The following is a 23215-nucleotide window of genomic DNA, read 5'->3' on the forward strand; positions in this document are numbered from 1 at the left end:
GGCCCCTGAGCACTCTACCAGAACAGATGCTCCAACCCTCTCCTGAGCCATGAATTGAGCTGCTGATTCAAGCTCTCTCTCTCTCCCTTCCTTGCCGATCCTCCACCCCTGGACCCTTCTGTGCTCACACCAGCTTCTCTGGCAGCTTCATGAGCCCTTTGGGTGGCTATATGGACGCTTAATCACTACTGAAACATGGGTTATTCCAACCTCCTCTCCACCCTCTCCCACTCATTAGTGAGGCTTTGAGCCACAGAAAAGCAAGTAAGAGAAAATATGGATTGCTTTGTGAAAGCTGGAAATGCATCTGTTTATTATCCTCATTGAGCACTTACTGTGTGCCAAGCCCTCTGCTGGGTAGTTACCCACACACAATCTCCACAACAGACCCTGAGAGCTAGGGTCTGTTTTACAACCCATTTTGCAGATGGGCAAACTGAGGCACATTAGAAGGGAAAGGATTTGGCCCGCATCACCTAAATGATAAGTGATACTGAGCTTTGAACCCAGGCAGGGGGAATCTGGAGACCCTGCTCAGAACCACTACATTAAGCTGCCCCCCAGCGAGCAGTTCCTGGTCAGAAGCCTGCAGAGCTGAACCTCCCCACGGTGGCAGGTCTTGAGAGGCAAGGATGGCCCCAGGGGCAGCCAGCTGGGACATACCAAGGCCCCTAGGCTGTAGAAACCATCCCTAGCAACCCCAGCAATTCCCCAGAGCCGCTGACTAACCATTTACCTTTGTGCCCCACCCCCTCCACCCCCAGTCCTGGTCACCAGGGAGTGGATTCTGACCCTTACACCTCCAGTCTCCAGGGAAGGACAGGGAGTTTTATTAAGGGAGTTGTTGGCCAGGCCCTGTGTCAGCCTGGGGCCATACTTCCTGCCTGATTTACTTAACCACCCAACAGCCTTACAAGGTGAGCAATACTACCGCCATTTTACAGATGAGGAAACTGAGGCTCAGAAAGTTTAAGTAATTCACAAAAGCTGCACTACAGATAACTTGAAGCCCCTAGCCTGACTGGAAGGCTCACGCTGCTAATGAGGATGCCACAGTGTTCCCACCATAGTAACATCACCTCCAGCGTCATCAAAGGCAGGTGTGACCCCGGGAGAGAGAATACCACCTCCATTTTACACGGTGCTGACACCCAAACAGGGCAGACACTCAGCTATTACTAATACGAACACCAACTTTGCACAGATTAGGTGCCAGGCCCCTTGCTAAGCACTTCGCATGCATTATCACATTCGATCCTCACAACACTAGAAGAGAAGCACCATCATGACCGTTCTCACTTTACAGATGAGGAGCTAACAGCAACAACCGAAAGTCACTGCAGCAAGTGCCTGCCCAGTAGCCATACCCTCTTCTTCATTCCCAGAGTGCCCCGCTTCTGTTGAGGGGCCCACTCCTCTCCAACAGGACTTGGGGAAACAGAACCCGAGTGAATTGTCATTACTCGAGCCAATTCTGGAAATCCCTTTCATCATGCCAGTGACTGGTTTAGGAAGGAGTGTGTGACCCATGAGGAAAGCCTGCTGGAGGGCTCCTGGGGAAAGTTTCCTTGCTCTTAAAAGGAGATGCCCAGTAAGAGATGGACACCCCCTTCTTCCACTGGATATTCTCATTTCTGAACGTGATGCCTGGAACCACAGCAACCAACTCACCACCATGAGGCACTAGCACGATGATGAGCCGACACACTGAGGAGAAGCAGCCAGAGAGGTAGAAAGGACCTGGCTGCTTCTTGTTTAAACCCTTGAAGTCATGCTTTTTTGTTACCCGCAGCCGAACTGACAGAGCCAAAGGGAAGGTGAATGTCCATCTCTCTGGCTCTAGACTCAAAACTAGATTGAGTCCAAGCCCAGAACTTGTATCTGTATGCTACTCTGAAGATTGGACATTAGAAAAAAAAATTAAAAATACATTTAAATATATATATATATGAATAAAGGTTAGATATCAGACCGTCAACCGAGACAGACCCAGCATGTCTCTATTCCCTCGACCTTAGGCCTGTCTGATCCAATCCCAGGTAGAAAACACAAGCCAGGGCCCAGGCCCAGCCTGGCCACCCAACCGTGACTCCAAGGCCCGAAGAACCAGGACCCGAGCAGGGGTGCTCAGCGGACGCCTCATAATGGGAGAAAGATCCTGGAGCCAGCCCCTGCCCCTTGGGAACCAAATCTCGTTTCCTTCTCCACTCCTCCCGCCTTCCTCCGCCGCTGCCCCATAAATCTCCAGTTTATTAATCCTTTACATGAAGCAGTTGGTGCTGGATCCTGATTTACTCCCTGTTCATAAAAGTCAGAGATATTAAAGGTGGAAATTACCCAGAAGGACACAGAGCCTCCAGTGGGGCGTCCCAGAGCAGTTCCTGGCCCCGAACCAGGCCCCCTCTGCCCTTCCCACCTTCAGAGCTCATTGCATTGATTCAGATGTCATTGCATTGCCCTCCCCCGCAGCCAAGACATAAGGGGCTCTTCTCTGTCCTCACACCTCTCGACCCCTACTCGACCCCTACTCGGTGCACAGTAGGACAGAAGGCACCACTGTCTCCATTAAGACCCATTTCAGAGTCTCCTACTTTTTGAAGATTTTCCTCTCCTTAAATCCCTTTTGCTATCCATGCGAGAAGAGGGGGCAAAAAGTAGGGAGCTAATTAAAACATTTCAAATGCCAAAATATGTAACAAATCCAGAGACAGGACTAGGAGGGAAAATGGACACTTTGTATTCAATGACTTTACCCATCCAGGTGCCTCAAGTTGGGGGGATCATCCTCATTCTCAAGCCTCTGAGGGCCTTTCAATACCCTTTTGCCCCAACACTCCCCAAGCCCCTCCAGGAGCTCAGAACACTGATGGTCTCCAAAATCCAGCAGAGCCCGGATCCTCCTAACAAAACCCTGGATGGGTCACCAGGCTGCCTGCTGAGACTCCCACACCTTACAGTTCATCTCAAAATTGGCTGCCAAATCCCACCTCTTCCCTGTAGGTGGGAGAGAGCCACAGGCAGTCTCAGGGTCTCATACCAAGAGCAAGAACTCTCCTAGTTCAGTAGAGCAACATATCTTTAGCCCAACAATATGCTAGGGATGGCAGTGGGTACTGGGTCCTTGCCTGACCAGGCCCCTTCTCCTGAGGGTCTCACCGTGGTTTTAAAGTTAGAGGACTATCATAAGCAGAGTGTCAGGGAAGCAGAAACAGGTCACTTAGCCCGAAGGAGGGAGGGGAATTCAGGGAAGGCTTTCCGGAAGAGGCAGTGTCTGGGCTGAACTGTGAAGGATGAGTGAGAGTCACAGGGAAGGGCACTGCATCAGAAAACAGCACGAGCCAAGGCGTGGAGGACTGGAGCAGCATTGTGTGTTCTGGGGGAGAGGAAGGGGACGGAGAACAGATCCAGGGAGGCAGTGGGCCCTTGACTGCTGTGCTAGTGAGTTTTGACTTTATCCCAAGGGCAAGGAGGAACCATTAAAGGGTTTCCGACAGGACAGAGCCATGGTCCAGTTGGCACTTTAGAAAGATCCCTCTGCCTGCCATGGGGAGGATGGACCAGGGAGGGACCAAAAGGGAGAAGGCAAAAGATAGAAAAGGTTCGAGGCAAGGCAGAGGGCTTCTGAGCGAGGAGTAGCTAAGCCACTTACCTCTGTTACACTCACAGTTCAAGGCCAGAACTCCAAGCTCGTCTGCCAAGTGCACCGGTGTGCAGAGAGACCCAACTGCAGCTCTGGGTTACATCACCTTGCTGGCCTCAGTCTCCTCATCCGGATAGTGGGATAACAGGACGCCCTCCCTCACAGGGTGGTTTGTGAGAACTGAGTGAGACAATCCTTAAAGCAGCCGGCACACAATACCCTGCAAGGCTCAATGCTGTCTGGAGGGCAGGCTGCCTGCCCAGCACTTCCTGCCTCCGGTGACTTCGGGGCCCCTTCCCAGGGATGGCACGGAGAGGCACACTCCTGAATGATAAGTGAACCAATGAACCCATCTTTTTGTCTGGGTGGGTATGAACTACAGCAGGAAGCTTCTTTGGTAGGTATCTTCTGTGGCATTAGACGTATCATTAATTACGTATTAAGTGTTTGAAAGGAAAAGACACCAGTAGCCTATAGGATGTATTTGCATGGTAATAGGGGATTGATTAGATGCGATATCTATACTGAGGGCTATTGGGATTTAGGTCCCAGGGCTTCACGGTGGTGGTAAATTACAGCCACAAAAATCTCTGCAATAGTAAATAATGGTGTCCCAATTGCTGGTGGGACTCTCGGTGCCTGCTGATGAGAGCCGCACAGCCACATGGCAGGGGAGGGGGAAGCAGGGCAGGAGCCGGGTCCCACCTGCTATGGGTCTCTGGTTGTCCAGGCGGGCGATCCCCGCCCCCTCAGCCCAGCCCTGCACCAGGCTAGAAACACCTGCCCAGCTCGGTCTGCAGATCCTCCAGAGAAAGCCTCTGGATTTTGCTAACGGCGCTTCTGCAATTCCCTCTGGGAGTTAGATGCTCGAGTAGAAAGAAAACGCATGTGTTGCTTCTCAAACTGCAGGCTGTGTGTCCCCTTTTAATAAGGAGATAGGGAGAGTTGGAGGAGAGCTGCTCCCACCCCTGGAGAGATGAAGGCCACCAGAACCCCTGTAGTCTGGGGCCCAGGTGTGCCTCCCCGAGGCAGCAGGGACAGGCTCCTACCTGAGCAGCTGGAACGATCAGAACAGGCAGCAAAGAGAGCTTACGCTGTGCCACGTCAAAGCCCACTGCATGGACGAACTCGCTTTGGCTTCAAAGCAGCTGTCTGCATTAGGTGCTACCATAGCCCACTGACAGGTGAGTAAACTGAGGCACGGAGAGAGCTCCCCTAGAAACCAGCATCACTCACTCCCCCACCTCCTTCGGGCTATCGCTTAAATGTCACCTCTTTACTGAGACCCTCCCTAACTGCTCTATTTTAAACTGCCCCCCACCCACCTCATCCCTTCACCTTTCCTGCTTTTCTCCACATCGCTTATGACCTTCAAAATATGCTCTGTCACCTACTAACTGAGTTTGGTTTTAGCCTGGCTCCCTCCACTAGAATGTAAGCTCCACAAGGGGCAGAGTTCAGTCTGCCCATCTTGTATTGTTTACTGCTACATCCTCACTGGCTAAAATGAACCAGGCACATACCAAGCGTTCAATAAACATTTTGTCACCTGCCCAAGGTCACCCAGCTTTTAAATGGCAAAGCTGGGGTTCAAACCCCAGGCACTCCGGGCCCTGACCCAGTCGGTGCTCTGAATCACCATGCCTCACCCAGAAAGAACGTTCTCCTCTCTGATTTAAGACACGTATGGGTGTTTTAGGGGGACCCAGCCTCACCACCACTGAACGAAACTCCGTCATGATCTCTGAGCCTTTTCTGTTCCCTACTCTGAGTTGGGAAAGCCAAGACTTCTGGGAGCAGCTCACGTCTGACTCTTTGTGCGCAATGACAAGTAGACCTGAAAACAGACCTTTTCCAAATAACCCCTGTGTTATAGACTGAGGGTTTGTGTTCCCCCCAATTTCACATGTTGAAGCCCTAACCCCCACTCTGGAGGGTATTTGGGGTAAGAAAGTAGCTAAGGTCAAGAGGTCATAGGGTGAGGCGCTGATCTGATAGGATTAGCGTCCTTATACGAGACACGAGCACAAGCTTGTGAGCCCTGCTCTCTCCCTCTCTCTCTCTCTCTCTGCATCTCCCTCCCTCCCTGAGAGGGAGCACATACCCAGGAAAGGCCACGTGAGCACACAGCAAGAAGGTAGCCATCTGCTAGCCAGGAAGAGAGCTCCAGAAACCAAACTGGCCAGAATCTTGATCGTGGACTTCCAGCCTTCAGAACTGAGGGAAAATGGATCTCTGTTGTTTCAGCCAGCCAGGCCATGGTATTTTGTTATGGCAGCCCGAGCAGACTACTATACCCTGTCCTAGCTGAGACAGAAAGCCGGTGGCTCCCCACTGCCTACAGGGAAAGGCCCAGACTCCAGCACCTGGCCCTCACAGTAGACTAATTAATTGGCTAATGGTGGCTGGATCGGACCCCGTTTAGGTGCCTTCCCGGATCTGCTCGGTCCCACCTGCCTTCTGGACCATCGGCCTTCTCCACGGTGAGCCGGGCCACTGCTACCGCCTGGTCTCATCGACCCCCACAGGCTGCCTCGGCCTCCCCTGGGGTGAAGGCTGGGCCCTGGCCCAGTCCCCACTGCACCCACCCACCCACCCCGCAGAGCAGCTCCAGGGCCCAGACCCACTGGACACATGGAGCTGCTGGCTGTTGTCACCACCTCCTGACTCAGTCGAGGGCCTGCCACAGGGCATGGGCCGGGCTTCTCCAGTGGCCACCCACAGGGGATGACCCAGAAGTGCAAGAAGGGTAGGGCCGAGCAGGGAAAAGCAAGACGCTGGCAGATAAACTCTCCCTCCCACCCTCAAGCTCTCCTGAGTCACAGTGGCTCCGCTTGGGCTCCACACACAGCCCTCCTGTCCAGCAACCAGCTGTGGCCGGCTGCCATTTGCTTTCGCTCCTTCCTTGGCTCACTGCCCCTTTCCCCGCACTCTCCTCACCCCGAGACTGTCCCCCTACCTACCCACCTCCCCCCGTAAAGCACTAGCACCAAGTTTTGCCTCAAACTCTGTTTTCTGGGGAACCCCAGATCTGCTCAGCCGCGGATGGTCCCTGATGTCCAGCAGGGCCTTGCTTAGAGTAAAGATATACAAGAGAAGATGAATGACTTGACTTTGAGAAGAAAACCAGATAGTGCTGACCCTTCGATGGGAGAACAGTGGGGCACAGACAAGGAATCTCCCACTTCCATGCCGCCTCTGCAAATGTTTTCACCCACGTGTCCTGGGGACTTGACTTCCTAAAAGGCACTGAAGGGATTCAAGCCTGCCGCCTGTCATCTGTAGCTAGTCTAAAGAGAGGCCGATGAACAATTTATACTAGAGTGTAAAAGACATTCTCTAGAACCTCTGTTTTCTAATACTGCCCATAGGGACTGGAGATGCTAACACTCATTCAGTCTTTATTATCGAGGCACTAAGCTAAGCCCTTGACCTGCATTGTTCATCTAATCTTCACAACAACCCCAAGTACTATAATTAGTATTAAGTACTAGTATTATTCCCCTTTTACAGATGAGAGGAAAGGCTCTCAGACAACCTATAACTTGTAGGTAAGTTGCCCAAAACCATGCAGCCAGGACTCAAACCCTTATCTACAGGAGGGAATGTCAAGTATAGTGATGGCCCGTAAGGAAAACACTATAGGGGTACAGCCCCGCTGGGGAAGCTTTTTGGGTTGGTAGTTTCCGTGGCTTTAGAGATATCATTAATTATGCATTAGGTGTTTGAAAAGACTTCTTTTGCTCCTTGGTCCCCCACCGAGCCCTGGCCTCACGGTCCATCCCCAGGCAGGAATGAGTACAGGGGTGCTGAAAACCCAAGGTGGCCCTTCCTTTCCAACTCCCCCAAGGGTAAGTCAGTGGGAGCCTGAGAACCAAGCACCAGGGCACAAGTCAGACTGTATCTGTCCCTGGTCTGACATGACAGAGTTGACTCTGGTCGAAGCAACCGCCCACGGAATAAGAAAGTCTTCTCCCCGGAAATGCACCTCGCAGGGTCCCAGGGCCTGTACCCACTGAACCAACTCCCCCTGCAGACACGGAGGGGAAAACAGGTTTCTGCGGCTTCTGTCCTCCCCGGGGGGCGGGGGGGGGGGCGGGGGGGCCAATTCTGAGAGGGAATTCTGGACCAGAAAGAATAAGAGAAAAAGCCGCAATTCTTAACATAATGACCTTCAAGAAGAGCAACTACATTTTACCTTGAAAACTGAAGAACCGAGAGCGGAGTCTACGTAGACAATGCAAATGATATGCATGTGATATGCAAACGTAAATGCAAATGACCCGGAGAGCAGGCCGGCGGAGGCGCCAGGGTGCCTCTAGAGGGGGGTAGAGGGAACCTTGCAGAGGGCAGTTAGGAAGGGGCCAGAGGCCCGAAGAGTGCTTGAGGGGGAGCTCTCCGCGGGGTACACAGAGCCCTTCCTGTCCCACCAGCCCTGCGCTACATACACGCCCGTGCACACGTGCACACACACAGCACAACACACACACTCACGGAAACACACACAGCCACGTTAAGGCTGACACACACACACACGGACATTCACAGACACAAAGGCACGCAGACTCACACCCATACTCAGCCGCTCCACCCCGCACTCAAAAACAAACACGTGGGTGAACAAGCAGATACCCACGCAGACAAACGCACACAGAAACACACCAGCAGGGACACAGAGCCCCCCACACAAGCACGGATGCACACGCATCCATCCTGACCCCTGCAGCCAGCCAGACAGATCTATCAGGAAAAGAAAGGAATCTAGATGGACTGAATCCCTACTTTGTGCCTGGCATGAGGAGGGAACTTTAAGTCCTCATTTAATCTTTACAAAGCGACATTCAGAAGTGGGGGTGGGGACGCCTGGGTGGCTCAGCGGTTAAAGCGTCTGACTCTTGATTTTGGCTCAGATCATGACCTCAGGGCCGTGAGACTGAACCCCGCCTCGGGCTCCACGCTGAGTGAGGAGCCTGCTTCGAATTCTCCCTCCCTCTCCCTCTGCCCTTCCGCTCGAGCTCTCTCTCAATTAAAAAAAAAAAAAAAAAAAGAAGTGGGGATGATTATCTCAATATTTACTGACAAGGAAAAAGAGGCCCAAAGGTGAACTGATCGGCCCAGTAAACAGCAGGACCCAACTTCCTGTAATACCATGATGCTGCAACGTTGTCCCCCTCCCACCCTGTGGAGCCTCCCCTGGACAGTGAGACACAGAAATTACTGTCAATCCACCCCCCTCCACCTCTCGGTCCTCCCCAGCCGGTCCTGAACCCCATCTGGCTCCCTCAGAGACACTCCCGCCCTCCCATCACTTCAGATGGGACATGCTCCAGATGCAACCTCACATTCATTCCGGAAATCTACTGGGGGTGGAAGGAAATCATTTCTTTCAACCCAAATGGGACCCAAGACTGGATTTGCAGTAGCTGCCTGTCTCTGAGAGAACATTCCCACTAGAAGAATGACTTTCTCTTCCAAAGTATACAACTTTAAATGCCACCCTGCCCACCCCTTCCTACAAACACACACTCAAAAAGAAATGTGCTTTTCAGGGCAAGAATGAGTAAGATTTCTCGCCTCCTGCCTTTAAGTCACTGTGTCACCTTGGGCAAGCCACCCCCACCCCCAATCCCAGGGTCTGTTTCCTGATTTGGCTGTGAGAGGTAAGACAAGCCGATTCCCAAGGCCCCTTCTGCCTCCCTGATAGCACAAGAGCATGAGGCTGATAGTTGTCCTGCAGTGTTCCCCAGCACTGTCCCCTGGCCTTGGGGACTCACTGCTAATGCCTGGACCTCCGCCAGGGAAGGACAGGAGCAGACACAGCTCCAGGGTCAGGATTCACCCCATCACCCACAGGCCTCTGGCCTGCCAACCGGAGACACTCCACATCCCCCTGGTAACCTCAAGAGTCTCAGAAGGGAGGTCAGCGGGGAGCCAGGGAACCTTAAAATATAATAAGGCCATGGTTATCGGAGCGAGCAGGGAGGAGTTACAAAATGCCACATTGTTGGTTTTGAGTGTATTTAGGGCCTCAGACTCTCTTTCCAAATTAATATTCATGGCGACTGGCATGCCATTTATTTGCATATGTAGATTGTTGCTCATCTCCTGCAGGATAAAAAAGTTTGGAGATGTTTTTAATTATTGTACGTATTCTAAGCTTGGATGATAAACCAGGCAGGTCAGGCAGGGGAAGGGCATCTCCGAAGTGCAGAAGTGGGTTTTAAATAATTTTTGCTCTGGGGCACCTGGGTGGCTCAGTAGGTTAAGTGTCTGCCTTCAGCTCAGGTCATGATCTCAGGGTCCTGGGATGGAGCCCCTCGTCGGGCTCCCTGCTCAGTGGGGAGTCTGCTTCTCCCCATGCCCCTCCCCCTGCATGTGAACACTCTCTCTCAAATAATAAAATCTTTAAATAATAATAAGAATTTCTGCGCTGTGGAAAGGTGGGTCCTACAGATATAGGAGTAAGTCGCCCCTACTCTGACCCACGGAATCGATTCTAGAACAGCACTCTGGGGTCATCCCATCACGCCCCCACCTCAGGAAGCCTGACCACCTCACAGGTCCCCACACAAGCCTCTGGGAAACCAAGCCTGCCACTGTCACTCGAAATCAGTATTGCGAGGCCAGCACCAGGTTTAGGGTATGACTTGGGGCAAGTCACTCAAACTCTCTGGGTCCCTGTTTCTGACAACAATAACCAGCTTTGAAGAGTTGTTGTGAAACACAAATCAGATAACTATGGAGATAGATGGTAGCACTGGCCATGCAATATTACGAATGTATTTAATACCACAGAACTGTATGCTTAAAAATGGTTAAGACGATAAATTTTATGTTATGTGTATTTCCTCCAATAAAAATAATTAAAAAAAAAAAAAACCCACAACCTTAAAAATGAATGCACCAAAAAACTGCTTACTCAAATGGGAAGTCCTAAAAAAGGTAAGCATCGTTAAGGTACTCTCCTGCAGTAACCAGCATGCACTCCTCCCAGGGGCCTTCACGGAAGGTTCCATCCCCTGGCACTGCCCGCTAAAGTCTCCTGAAGATCTGAGGGCCGTTATTAAGTGCTATCCTGCTCTTTACTGCCTTCACTCCTCCTTTTTGCACAGGTAACACGTCTTAACTGCTCTACCAAAAAGCTCTGAGTCCACTGTGAGAATCCAGAGGTTCCTGATTATTCCAAAGTCCTTGTCCACTGATCACTCAAAGTGTGTGAAGCCCGGTGAGGGTCTGTGGCTGGGAAGGCAGTGCAGCCTGGTGGGAAGTTCATGGGTTTTGGGTCATGCAGACTTGGGTGGAGTCCAGATGCTGCCAATGATCAATGGGACCCTGACCAGTAAATCTCTCTGAGCCTCAACCTTCTCATCTGTACAATGAGGATAACCCTACCTCTAGCTTACGCACCTCCTGAAATAACAGCACATAACAAGGGTTCAGAACATGGTTTCTATTATTACGACTGCTGAAAAATTAGACGCGGCTCTAGCATGAACGCTTTCAGACCACTGGGGGCGCTATTCAGAGTGCTCAACAGTTGTTCTCAAGCAGGGGTTCTTGAGGCACTGTGAAGAATCAAGGTTGTGTTTTTTATCTCAAAGACCAAGTAGGGACACCGAGCCTCAATGCCCAGCTTTGTACCAGGGTCTGCTGTTGCACCAGAATTAAACAGAGCTTCTTTAATCGTGCGGGCTAATGAGAAAAAAGCAGCATCCTAACACACAAATGTTTTTGTGCCAAGGGCCAGCCAAATGACCCCCCGGCAGGTTGTAGGGACAAAGGTTTCACAGTCATTCCAGTTGAGAAATGTAATAGGACAGGTGAGTCACCACAGGGCACGTGGCAGAGGAAGCAGCCAAAATGCTCCATGCAGCCAAAACCACAATCTGCAGCAAGGGGTGATTTAATCTTAATGGAAAAAACAGCATCTATCACGTCAAATTAATATTGTTAATCTGGATATTATTGGCTTTGTAGTTTGCATTTTAATTTATAAACTTGTTCGGAGTTTAATATTGTGTAAGAGTTACAAGCATACGTTATTTATGCCTAGTTTTGTATTTATATATATTTAAATATTATTTTATTAATAATTTAAGACAATATTAGAGGTCTGTGGGAAGCTTTCTCCCCATTTAAAGTAGAACCATCTGTACATTTCTCAAGTTTTAAAGCCATTGGCCTGAAAATTAATGCAGAAACAAACCTGGGGAGGGGCCCCTGGGTGCCTCAGTCAGTTGAGCATCTGGCTCTTGGTTTTGGCTGGGGTCATGATCTCATGGGTCATGGGATGGAGTCCCTCCGAGCACCTCCGTAGGGTGTCTGCTTGAAGATTCCCTCCCTCTGCCCCTCTCCCCCTACCCCTGCTCACACACAGATGCATGCACACACACACACACTCTCTCTCTCTCAGATAAATAAATAAGAAACAAACCTAGGGAATAGTTAAGGTCCTTAAAAAAATCAGGTTTACTGGGGCGGGGGGGGTGCCTGGGTGGCTCAGATGGTTAAGCATCTGCCTTCAGCTTAGGTCATGATCCCAAGGTCCTGGGATCAAGCCCCACATCGGACTCCCTGCTCAGCAGGGAGCCTGCTTCTTCTTCTCCCTCTCCCCTGCACCCTGCTCGTTCTCTCTGTCTCTCTCTATCTATCTCTCAAATGAATACATAAAATCTTTTTTTTTAATCAGGTTTATTGGTCATTTCCTTCGACAACGGATGGGGAGATAGGTGGCTTGGCTGAGAAGAAATTGCAGTAGAACAGGCGAAGTTTACATGACTCACCCAAGGTCATTCACAAGTCAACCACCACACTCAGAATTCCTGCCCTGGATGGCAGGGAGGTCTCCCAGGCCCTGGGTGAATGAATTCCTTCCTCATTTGTTCCTAAAACATCTTACTCCTCACTGAGCAAGCAATAAAGCCTGATAAAGAAGAAGGCTTCCCGGCTCCTTGCCCTCCCCCACTCAGAGCCAAAGCTGCATCCAAGTGGTAGGAAAGATAGACTCCTCCTCCCCGCTCCCAAAAGCACCAGAGGCTCCCAGCTCAAAGTGCTCCAAGATTGCCTGGAATAAAAGATTTTCTGTCTATTGTGCAGGGACACTGGGCTTAGTGTGAAGAAGCTTCCACCTCTTTCCCACCTCTGACACCAGTATCACCAATGGGTAGAGACACAGAGCCCCGCTCTGGGCTGGCTTCTGGGGGCGGGGGGCGGGGGGCGGGGGGAATAAACCAGTTTCAATGGGCTGGCTCGTTAGGGAGGTGTGACCAACCCACCCAGGGGAAGGGGACAGGCCAGCATGCAATCGAGGGCTCAGATATCTAGTGAAGAGGAGAGAGTTATAGGAACTCAGAGCAGAGGCAGACTGACAAGAGAAGGCAGAGATGGCAGCCCCCTATGGGGTGGGAGGGCCACAGCTGAGCTGTGCCCATCAAGTGGGACCTGGCTGAGTGGTCATTCCAGCCAGTGGCAACAGCTGTGATAAGGATGATGGTGTTTCTAAGGCAGTGGAGAGGCTGAAGAGGAGTCTCACCTCCTACCAAGCTCCTCTCTGTGTCTCCATTGCCACCTTCTTGCTGATCCTCAGACTTACCAGGCAAGTTCTCACCTCAGGGCCTTTGCACTTGCTCTTCCCTCTGCTCAGTGCCCTCTGCCCCTGATTATATGCATGGCATCCTTCCCCTCAGTCTCCGCTCCAATGTCACTATCAGAGAGGCCTTTCCTGACCACACTGTATAAAATAGCAGCATCTAGGGGCGCCTGGGTGGCTCAGTCGTTAAGCGTCTGCCTTCAGCTCAGGTCATGATCCCAGGGTCCTGGGATCGAGCCCCGCATCGGGCTCCCTGCTCCGCGGGGGGCTCACTTCTCCCTCTCCCTCTCCCGCTGCTTGTGTTCCCTCTCTCGTTGTGTCTCTCTCTGTCAAATAAATAAATAAAATCTTAAAAATAAAATAAAATAAAATAAAATAGCAGCATCCCATTGCCACATATACCATGTTCCCTTGCTATCTTTCTTCATTATAACCACACAAAGTATATTATATAATGTGTTTGCTTTTTACCATCTGTCTTGCCTCACTTCAATACAAGCTCCACGAAGGCAAAGACTTTGTTTCATTCCCTGCTATGTTGAACATGTGGTCAATGTTCTGTATTTACAGAATGAATGAATGAATGAATGAATGAATGAATGAATCAGACGACAGAAGAATGCCTGACAGAACTCCCGGAGCTGGCAGACTCCTCCAACAGACTACACTCCTGCTGACAAATCAGCAGTGTCTTCCTTCCATAGGTGACACCCGAGACCCAGAACAGGAGTGGTGGCAGGTGAGGGTGGATGGATACAAAGGGTGGGATGGGGGAGAGCAAGGGCGGAGGAGTTCAGAAAACCTGGCTCAGGCCCAGCTTGATTCCACTAGGAGAATGCTTTATGCTCTAAAGGAATCTCTAGTCCAGGCTTTAAGGCGGCAGGAAAGACAGTCAAGGCAAAAAGGCGAGTGATCAATATGAGCCACAACCTAACAGAAGGAGCGGGTCCTCAGGAAAGAATCACGGGAAATGTCAGAGTTTTCAAAGCCCCCAAACACACTCTCAGGACAAAACAGGGTCTGAGTCTCATCAGAGACAGGTGACAGAAGGAGGCAGGGGACACAGCAAATAGGGAAAAGTCTGGGAGAACAGAGCACCGCAGGGCCAGGAGAACCTCCTGAAGATATATGAAATAGACACAGAGGAAAGAGCTTGACCTTGACCCTCACTCGGCCTCCCGCTGGCTGAGTAAGCACGGCAAGCCGCTTCACCTCTCCCAGCCTCCATTTCCTCATCAGTAAAGTGACAGCAATAATCCCAACTTCCCAGGGGTGTCACGAGGCTGACTTAAAACAGGTCCTGAAAAATTACTTGAAGTAGTACCCAGCATACAGCAGACATTCATCAAATTTATTCTCTTCCCTAAACTGAAGTAAGGGATAAATAAATAAATAAATAAATAAGAACTGACTTTTCAGGTAGATAATCCTGTTTTCCCTATTCCTGTGATTTATTAATTCAATAAATACACACGGAAGTGCCAGATGCTCGCTGGCCACAATGCTGGATGCGAAGAAGGATCCACCCCCACCCCCATGTCGGACCTCGATGGTCTTACATCCAGTTGGGAGGATGAGGAACATTCCAGCCAAATGCAGAGCAATGACACTGGCATTGTATTATTAAGTACAGAATTGGCAGTGTAGCAATAAGTACTACACAAGTTCAGAAGGAAAGATCAATGCTTTGAGATCACTGTGGGCTCTGGTGGTCAGGGGAGGCAGCTCAGACATTGGCCTTGAAGGAAAGGGCAGCTCGGTTTAAACATGGAGAAGGGCAGAACTTGAAGCAGGCTTGAAGGCGGCAGGGGTGGTGGGTCCTAGCAGGTAAGGACAGCGAGGCAGGTTGTGGAAGCCTTCAAATGTCTATTTGAGGAGTTTGGGCTTCATCCACTGACGACTACAGAAAAAAAAAATGGAAGGTGACAAGTGGAGAATAAACAAGGTCTCAGGATGACTTGAAGGAGAGACAGATGCGAGGCTGGGAAATGGCCCCTCCAAGCGACATGATGTGTCTGTGGCCCCGGATTCCAGACTCGTTGCCACCTCTGCCCTCGGATTACAAACTGTACTATTTGCAAAGCCCCACAAACTGCTCCTTGAGACATATGTCCCTGTGCCCGGAGGATGCGAGACCAGAGCAGAAGACCAGAGCCATTGCCCAGCGTGAGGGAGAAAGAACCTGATGAAGGGGATGTCTCACGCCGTAAGTAAAGGAGGACTTATATCCAAGAAACATAAGAAAGGAAGCTGGTACATGAATACTGGAATTTGAGGAAGGGGGTGGGCATCAAAAGTGTTGCTGAGGTTTTGAGCCCAAGCAGCTGGGAAGGTGGTGGTGCCAACAACAGAAATGAAGGATCCAGAAGAGCAGATGGCTTGAGACATGGGAAGACATCAGATTTCAATGTAGGCACATAAATTTTACAATGGCAGCCAGATATCCAAATAAGAATAGTGATAACAATAATATCTAATCGGCAACTGAAATGTAGCATGAGAGGTGGAGACTGATAGGTCAGCAGAAACCAGGAATCCAAGACTGGTAAGGAAGCCACTGTGACCTGCCTACCAGCCAGAACCAGGGCTGGCTATATCTGGACTCTCAAAGACACTGTAACGGTAGAGATAAGATCTCATCTTGGCCTAATGGTCCCATTTTACCATGGAAAAAAGCAAGAGGAAGCAATTTGTGCAGAAGGAGCTAATAACCCATCCATACTTAAATGCTGGCATTCCGGTATGCACTATGAACCACCTCCTCCAGGAAGCCTTCCCTAACTACTGCAGCTCCCACTGATGTCATGCTCCTCCTACCACGGTTGCTCTGCAAGTCATAATTATTTACTTACACTCTGGTTGTTCTCTGATTATTTGATAGCCTACTCCTCTCATGCCTCCTGCACTAGATTATAATTCTTTGATGTCAGAGATCAAATCTTCAAATAATCTACTTCTTGTATACCAATCAACTGTAATTATTGAGTTAATTCAGATTTATCTTCCCAATAAATCCCCATTACACAGATGAGTAAACTGAGGCACAAAGAAGTAAAAAGCTTAGCCTAAGGTCACAAGGCTAAAAAGTAGACAGACGATTCAAACCCAGGTCTTAAACTCTACAGCAGGTGCTGTTGGTTGCTTCTTTCGAAAACCATTCCTCTCTGAGGCCCAACACACAAATCAAGATTGTTCTAGGCCAGTGATGGTGGTCTTCTTCCCTGGCCTGTGGTTGGTGTACATGATCATGTGATTCACATTTCCAGCCAATGAGACCCGAGGGAAATTCTGCTGAGGGGCCTTTGGGAAAGGTTTCCCTCCAGCCTTTTCTGCCTCTGCTTCTTATTGTAAGGGTGTAATGGCTGGAGCCATTGCAACCATCTTATGACCTTATGAACAAGGAAAGATAAAAAGAATCTAGATCTTGATGATGCTGTTGAACCACTGAAAGAACCAAGCTCAGGGCAGACATAGCCCACACCTCTTACAATGGGAGATACTAAGTTCCTTACTGCCTCAGCCAGTTGAGTTCAAGTTTTCTGCTATTTACAATCCTGACTGATACCCACTCCAATAGAGGCCTCTTTCCCTAAAGATACCTGAGTCAAGCATTATGGGAGATACATAACAAATAAAAGTCCTGGTCCCTGCCCTCATTGTGCCTGTCCCGAGATTGGACAATCAATAAGTGTTCAATCTATATTAGATTGAGTCTCCCTTTGCTCACCGGTACCAGGTGATATATATTCCCTGAAAGCATCTTTCTTCCCTTTACTAAACCTCACTGATTATCTCTAGGTTTCAGCCTCACAATTGGACTCTGGCCTCAACATTACTGACCAGGTCCTTCCCTGTAGCATCCCCCCACCTCTGAGGATTGAGCTAAAAGCAAGGTACTTGCACTTGGCCCAAAGAGACCATCAGCGAAACTCCGCATTCCTAAATATTTGTTCTTTGAAATGTCTTTCTCAATTAGATCTCACCCAAATGTTTGAGAGTCAGGCTGAATTCCAACTTCCTGCTCCAGAACAGACATGTTGAGCCTGCGTAATTACTGCAGCCAGCTTTATTTGCTATAAAAACATGGATTTTTTTTTTTGCTCCTTCTCAACTGTAAAATAATCAATAAATAGGATCCAGATGAAAAATGCCCGCATTTAGGAAAACAACCCTTTTACGGTTCTTTTCTTTGGGGTCTAATTAATACGTTGGGGATAAAATGTGCTGTTACATTTACCCAACCAGCTACATTGAAACACAAACTCTCCTTTCCTCCTGCTGAGATAGGGCTTCACATCAGAAATATAGGTGAAACAGACAGTTTCAAAACATTCCAAAATGTTCAACAAACAGATCTGTAAACCTGTGATGAGGACTTCCTCCAACCCCTCTCTGTTCACACTGGCTGTTCAATTTTTCTCTCTTCTCTAAGAACACATCGCGTAGTTACTGTCAAATGAGACACAGATAGTCCCATTAGCAGGAGAAGCAATCTCTCTGACTTTCTTTCTTTTAAATGAAGAAGACATGCCTTTTTGGATACTGACCACCCAGGCCATGAAAGTTTCATGAGGGGTTCTCGAAGCAGATGACACCTTTTCAATTATAAGCACTGCTATAATAAACCCCCACAGAGCCACAGGGCATGGAGTCTACATCCAACACATGACACCTATTTATTCCCTAATTATATTGCAATATATTCTCTCTCTGTGTGTGCTGATGAAGATAAAATATTCTTTTAATTCTATGGCCTCCTGGGGGGACGAAGGGGAGGGGATTATACATAGGCAAATTCTGGGAGTTCCTAGAGCTAAATCACAGCCTTTGTCCCAGGCTCCTTGACTGCATGCATGATCTCAAGAAAATCTCTCACTTTCCCTTGTTCTACCACAGTGGTTCTCAAAGTGTGGCCCCAGACCAAGAGTACCAGCATCACCTGGGAACTCCTTACAGATTCAAATTACTGGACCCACTCTGGACCCACTGAATCAGAAACTTTGGGGGCGGAGCCCAGCAATCTGTGTTTAAATAAGCCTTCCAGGGTGAAGTCTAAGAGCCACTGGTCTACAAAACAGAAAGGAAAGAGCATTATTTTAAATCAAATCAGAGATCAGGAATACCTGGACTCTCTAGTGCTGGGCTCCCTTCTGCATAGCTGTCCCAATCTGCAGAGTCGGGGCTCCATTTACCCATCTGTACAATGGGTGGATGCTGAAATTTAAGAGGTACATGGCTATCTGGCACCAGTCTCTATGGATACCCAGCAAGATCACAGTTGCCAACACTCACCAGCTCTCTCCCCCTGTGCTCTGACTGGCAGCAACTCTGCAGAGCTGCTCCCCAATGCCATATCTAAGGTCTTCAATGCAGCCGCCTCTGGGTTACCCTTGGCAACCAGGAGCTGGGGTCATGGAAGACCACAGGCTCTCCAAATCTCATAGCCAACAGCTCCAAGCCTTTCACCTCAGAGCCTTGAACCACTAGAGGGGAGGCTCAGGATTCTCTGTTACATTGTCCCGTTTCTTCAGACATCTTTTGTGTATTTGCCTCCTTTCCACATCTAGACTTTACCTTACAGAGAACAGAAGCTTAGAATGTCAGCATCACGAGGTATGGGACTCTGCCTGGCTGGTTCAGCGGTGTATCCCCAAGGCTTAAACCAGTGCCTGGTAAGAAGTATGAGCTCGAAAACTATCTGTTGACTAAATATTCCTAGCACAGTAAACGCCCTGCCCATAGTAGGACCAAGAGTGTGTTCAAAACCCCTCAAGTATCTAAATTCTGGAAGTTTTGGATGGAGGAACAAAGAAACTATTTGAAAGCCCAGGGAACAAGGAGAAAAGGGTAAAGGAGAAGCAAAAGGCTGAATATGACCCTTGCCGACTTCCCAGCCGATTGCTCACCCTAGTGCTAGAAGATTCTGGGGACACGTTCTGAGTTTGCTTTCTGAGGAGCTGGCTCTTCCAACTGCCCTAGTGCTTCTCTCTCAAAAGGCAGATTCTCATCCACCCTGACTCTGCTGTCCTTTGAACAAGTCATGAGCTTCCCTGCCCCTCTTCATGCTCAAGCCTTGTGCCCCACCAACCTCCTCCCCCAACTGGAAATCTACCCAAGGCTCAATTCCAAATCCTCCCTTCTCCAACTGTCCATCATTCTGCCCCCTCCAAAAGCGATTTCACCTGAGCAGGTCTAGCTTCCTTGGCTACAAGACAACAGCTGTTCTCCCTTTATGGGGCTGGGCCAGGTCTAAGGGCTCCCTTTCCCCGCAGACTTCAGTGCAGGCACAGGATAGGTATGCAACAAACCATTACCTCAGTGATTTATCCTGGGAGGTGATCCCAGCTCAGCGACTAACAAGAGAATCCTGAGGGGCGCCTGGGTGGCTCAGTCGTTAAGCATCTGCCTTCGGCTCAGGTCATGATCCCAGGGTCCTGGGATCGAGCCCCGCATCGGGCTCCCTGCTCCGTGGGGAGCCTGCTTCTCCCTCTCCCACTCCCCCTGCTTGTGTTCCCTCTCTCGCTCTGTCTCTCTCTGTCAAATAAATAAAATCTTAAAAAAAAAAAAAAAAGAATCCTGAGACCAGTCCTCAACGCCTGCCAAGGGCACACTGTGGCCTGACCAGAAGCACCAGCCCCACGCTAAGAAAGTGATGATGAGAGTACTAGGGGGGGGAAAAAAAAAAAAACCTGAACTAGGAGTCAGGAGACCTGGTTTACATTCCCTTCCACCCCTTAACCAGCTCTAAGCAAGTCCTTTCACTTCTCTGGGCCTCAGTTTGCTGATCTGGGAGATGGGAGGAAGAGATAGAGACCAAGGAGACCTTGAATTTTGAGGGGCTTAAACAATCTGTGAGCCACCGAAAGCGGTGGCGTGTGGCGTGCCCCAGGGAAAACCCGCCAAACGAGCTGAGGATGGAGTGCTCCTGGGTGGTCGGTTCGACGCCCTCCCGGCCCCCAGTCCAACCTACGGGGAGTCCAGGGAAGACGGCAGGCGGGGAGGAACCCTTTCCTCAAAGCCCCCACCTCTCGGTCCCACTAAACCTGCTCCAAACCCTTCAAGAGAACCTCTCCAATAGCACTCCAACAAAGAAGGCTGCGAGGCAGGGGCCGCTAGCTCCGCGGAAGCCGCACGCGCGGCGAATCCGGTCTCCGGGACTCCGGAAGCCAGCGGACCCCCCCACACACACACCCCCGCAGGCTCCGAGAGCCACGGCCAACCTCCGCTCCGTGCCACCTGGCCCGGGAATTAACCCCTGCTTCCCCGACAGAGCGCGGGGAGGGGAGAGGGAAGGCCACTGATGCCCGGGCATGAATACCCTGGCCAGAGCGAGCCGAGATGGCCAGGATCCCAAACCACCCAAAGGCCTCCTCCAACCTGCCAGAGGCCCTGCTTTAGCCGCTCTCGGGAGGACGGAGTGGGAGATCCTGAAGCGGAGCCACTTTGAAATATTTTTCTAGAGAGCCTGACCACGCGGGAAGGACGCAGACCAGCCTCGCAGCGCGGGCTAGGAGGAACGGCTCCCGAGAGCGGCTACCGGAGGATGGAGCCGGGGAGTCCAGGTCCGGGAGAAAGCAGCCGGGGTGGTGGACTCCGGAAATTGTCAAGCCCCGGCTCTGCACTCCCAGGTTCCCGACGGGTCACGGCTCCGCCTCACTCACGGACCTGGACGCCCGCGGGGAACAATTTTGCACCTTTTTAAGTCGTATTTTTTTTCCTAACATATTAGGAAAAATAAACCAAGTCCAGGAGGAAGGCGGCTGCGCTCTGTAGCTCCAAGGGGCCACAACCACTACCATTCCCCCACCTCCAACACTACCGCCCAAGGCTGGGCGAGAAGTTGGGAACTTCGGGACCGCGCTCCAGGCGCGCACTGGGAGTGCCTCGCTTCTCTTTTAACTTCGCAAGCTGGCGTCGCCGCGCAGGGAGGGAGGGACGTCCGGAAAGTCAACCCACAGGGCTGTTCGCGTCCCGGACTTCCCCGAAGAGAATCGGGGCGACGGGATGAGAAAGAATGAAAGGAGTATACGTTCCGTTTCGCGCCTCCAAAAAGCAAAAAGCGCGCAAGGCTCGGACTGGGGCTTGGCGGCGGAGAGGCGCTCCGCTGGCCCCTGCGGGGAACCTGGCCGCGCCCCGCAGGCTCCGCGCCGCGACCCCGGCACGAAGGGCGCCCGAGGCACTGCGCGCAGTAGGCGCGCCCAGGGCGGCTCGGGGCGGCTCGGGGCTGGGAGTCCCCAGACTCCGGGGGGCGAGCTGCGCCCTCCCCGGACCGCCGCGCCGCTGCGCTCGGGTCTTCCCCGCCGCGGGCGCTGCGTCCCGACTGCGGCCAGAGGGCCCGCGCCTGCCCACGCCGGGCGCCTAGCGTCCTGCCGGGACCCCCCGGCGTTCTCCCACGCGCCGGCATTCGCTTCCTCCCCGCGCCAAACTCGGCTCCCGCGGCCCGCATCGAGCAGGGCAGCGGAGATCCGCGGAGCCGGTGGAAAGTTAGTCGCGGGGCTGCAAAGCCCCCTCCCCGGGACCGCAGCCCCCAACCGCCGTCTCCCTGTGCCCCCCGCGCGTCCCGGCTCCGCGTCTTCGCAGTCCCCGCTACGCCGCCTACCTGCTTCGGCGGCCGCCCGGAGCTGGGCCGGCCAGTCGCGCGGTCCCGTCCTCCAGAGCCCGAGCCGCGCCAGAGCGCCGCGCCGGGAGCCGGAGCTGCGGGCAGCCTAGAGCCGGGCGGCGGGCGGCGGGCTCCGCGAGCGAGTGAGCGAGTGAGCGAGCCGGCGGGCGGCTGGAGCCGCGGCTGCTGCTACCGAGCCAGCCCCCACCCCCCGCGTCCCTCGGTCCCTCCCTCCTCTTCCCGCCCAGCTCCCTCCTCCCTGCTCGTGGCTCCCTCCTCCCCTTTCCTTCCGTCTCCCCCTTCGGTCCTTTCAGACCCTGCTCTCCCTCGCTCGCTCGCCTGCTTTTTCCTATCTTTCAGTCCTCTCCAGCTTTCCTTTAGGTTCCCTTTCTCTGATTCTGGATTTTCCAGCATCTCTTCTCACCACCCTACCCTCCACCCCTTCTTTTCGCCCTTCTGCTCGGTCCTCTCCCATCCCTCTTTCCTCTCTCTACCCCCTCTCTGTGTCTCTTCGCTATTTTCTCTTCCTTTTAACCTTTTCCCGTCTCTATTGTCGTTTATTCTCCCCTCCTCCCTCCGGGTGGGTCAGAACGGCCTGCGGGCTGCCTCGGGAAGGGAGGCCGGGGGAGCCCCTAGGCCTGCTGGTAACAGGCTAAGGATAGAGAGGGACCGGCCAGGGCTGGAGACTGGAACTCCAGAAAGGGGCTTGAGAAATTTCTGGGCCAGGGGGGATAAATCGAGAAGGCACAACCCGCAGAATGTCAAACCCCGAAGCAAGCTGGGTTGAGCCAAGCCTGGTAAGAGGAGGAAACTGAGGCCCAGAGAGAAGAGAGCAAGGACTTGCCTCGCTGAGGTCTGCTCCAGAGGCGGGGCCTAGTCACCCCTGCTCCTCTGCTGGCAGGGTAAATGCGAGGGTAAATGCGAGGGTGCCTGTCCCAAGCCCCAAGCCCCCAGGGCCACTAGGAGGAAGCCTTCTCCCACCTTGGGCCAACTGGCTAGCCCCACAGCACTCCTAGAAGGTGCTGAGCCCTAACGGAAGACTTGGCCCAGATGTGGAGAGTGGAACCCCTTCTCCCCAGCCCCACTCTTCTCTGAGCAATGGGGGACTTACCAATGTACTTCTGCTTATTAGGGATAAAGCAGCAACAGGGTGCTTTGCTTGTGTAATTTGTCTCCTTTTCTCCTTGAACTAAAACAAGAGCAGGAAGGCCCAGGCTGGGGGAAAGGTGCTATACACACGTCTCCCCAGGAATTTCTTAACAAATAAAGCAAACAGGTTGTCTGAAGCTTGGAGAAATGTGTGTCTGTAATTCTGTCCGGGCACCTAGCCCTCAAAGGTCAACCACTGATAATCATCTTCATTCTGGGTCTGATGGGGCAGGTTTTT

General features: G+C 51.6%; 1 protein-coding gene across 2 annotated transcripts in view; it reads right to left on the reverse strand.

Moving 5' to 3' along the window:
- Positions 1–21970, reverse strand: part of MEGF11 (multiple EGF like domains 11) — a 327464-nt gene extending 305494 nt beyond the window's left edge. Inside the window, exon 1 of one of the 2 annotated variants that reach the window (XM_081831278.1) lies at positions 21829–21847. The gene's annotated coding sequence lies outside the window, so the exon portion shown is untranslated. Of the gene's footprint in view, positions 1–21828 lie in introns of both variants that reach the window. The other variant, XM_081831277.1, reaches the window with a different exon arrangement.
- Positions 21971–23215: the final 1245 nt, after the last annotated feature.

The sequence above is a fragment of the Leptonychotes weddellii genome, chromosome 9, assembly GCF_054177405.1.
Source record: "Leptonychotes weddellii isolate Sample4059 chromosome 9, ASM5417740v2, whole genome shotgun sequence".
Lineage (NCBI taxonomy): Eukaryota > Metazoa > Chordata > Mammalia > Carnivora > Phocidae > Leptonychotes > Leptonychotes weddellii.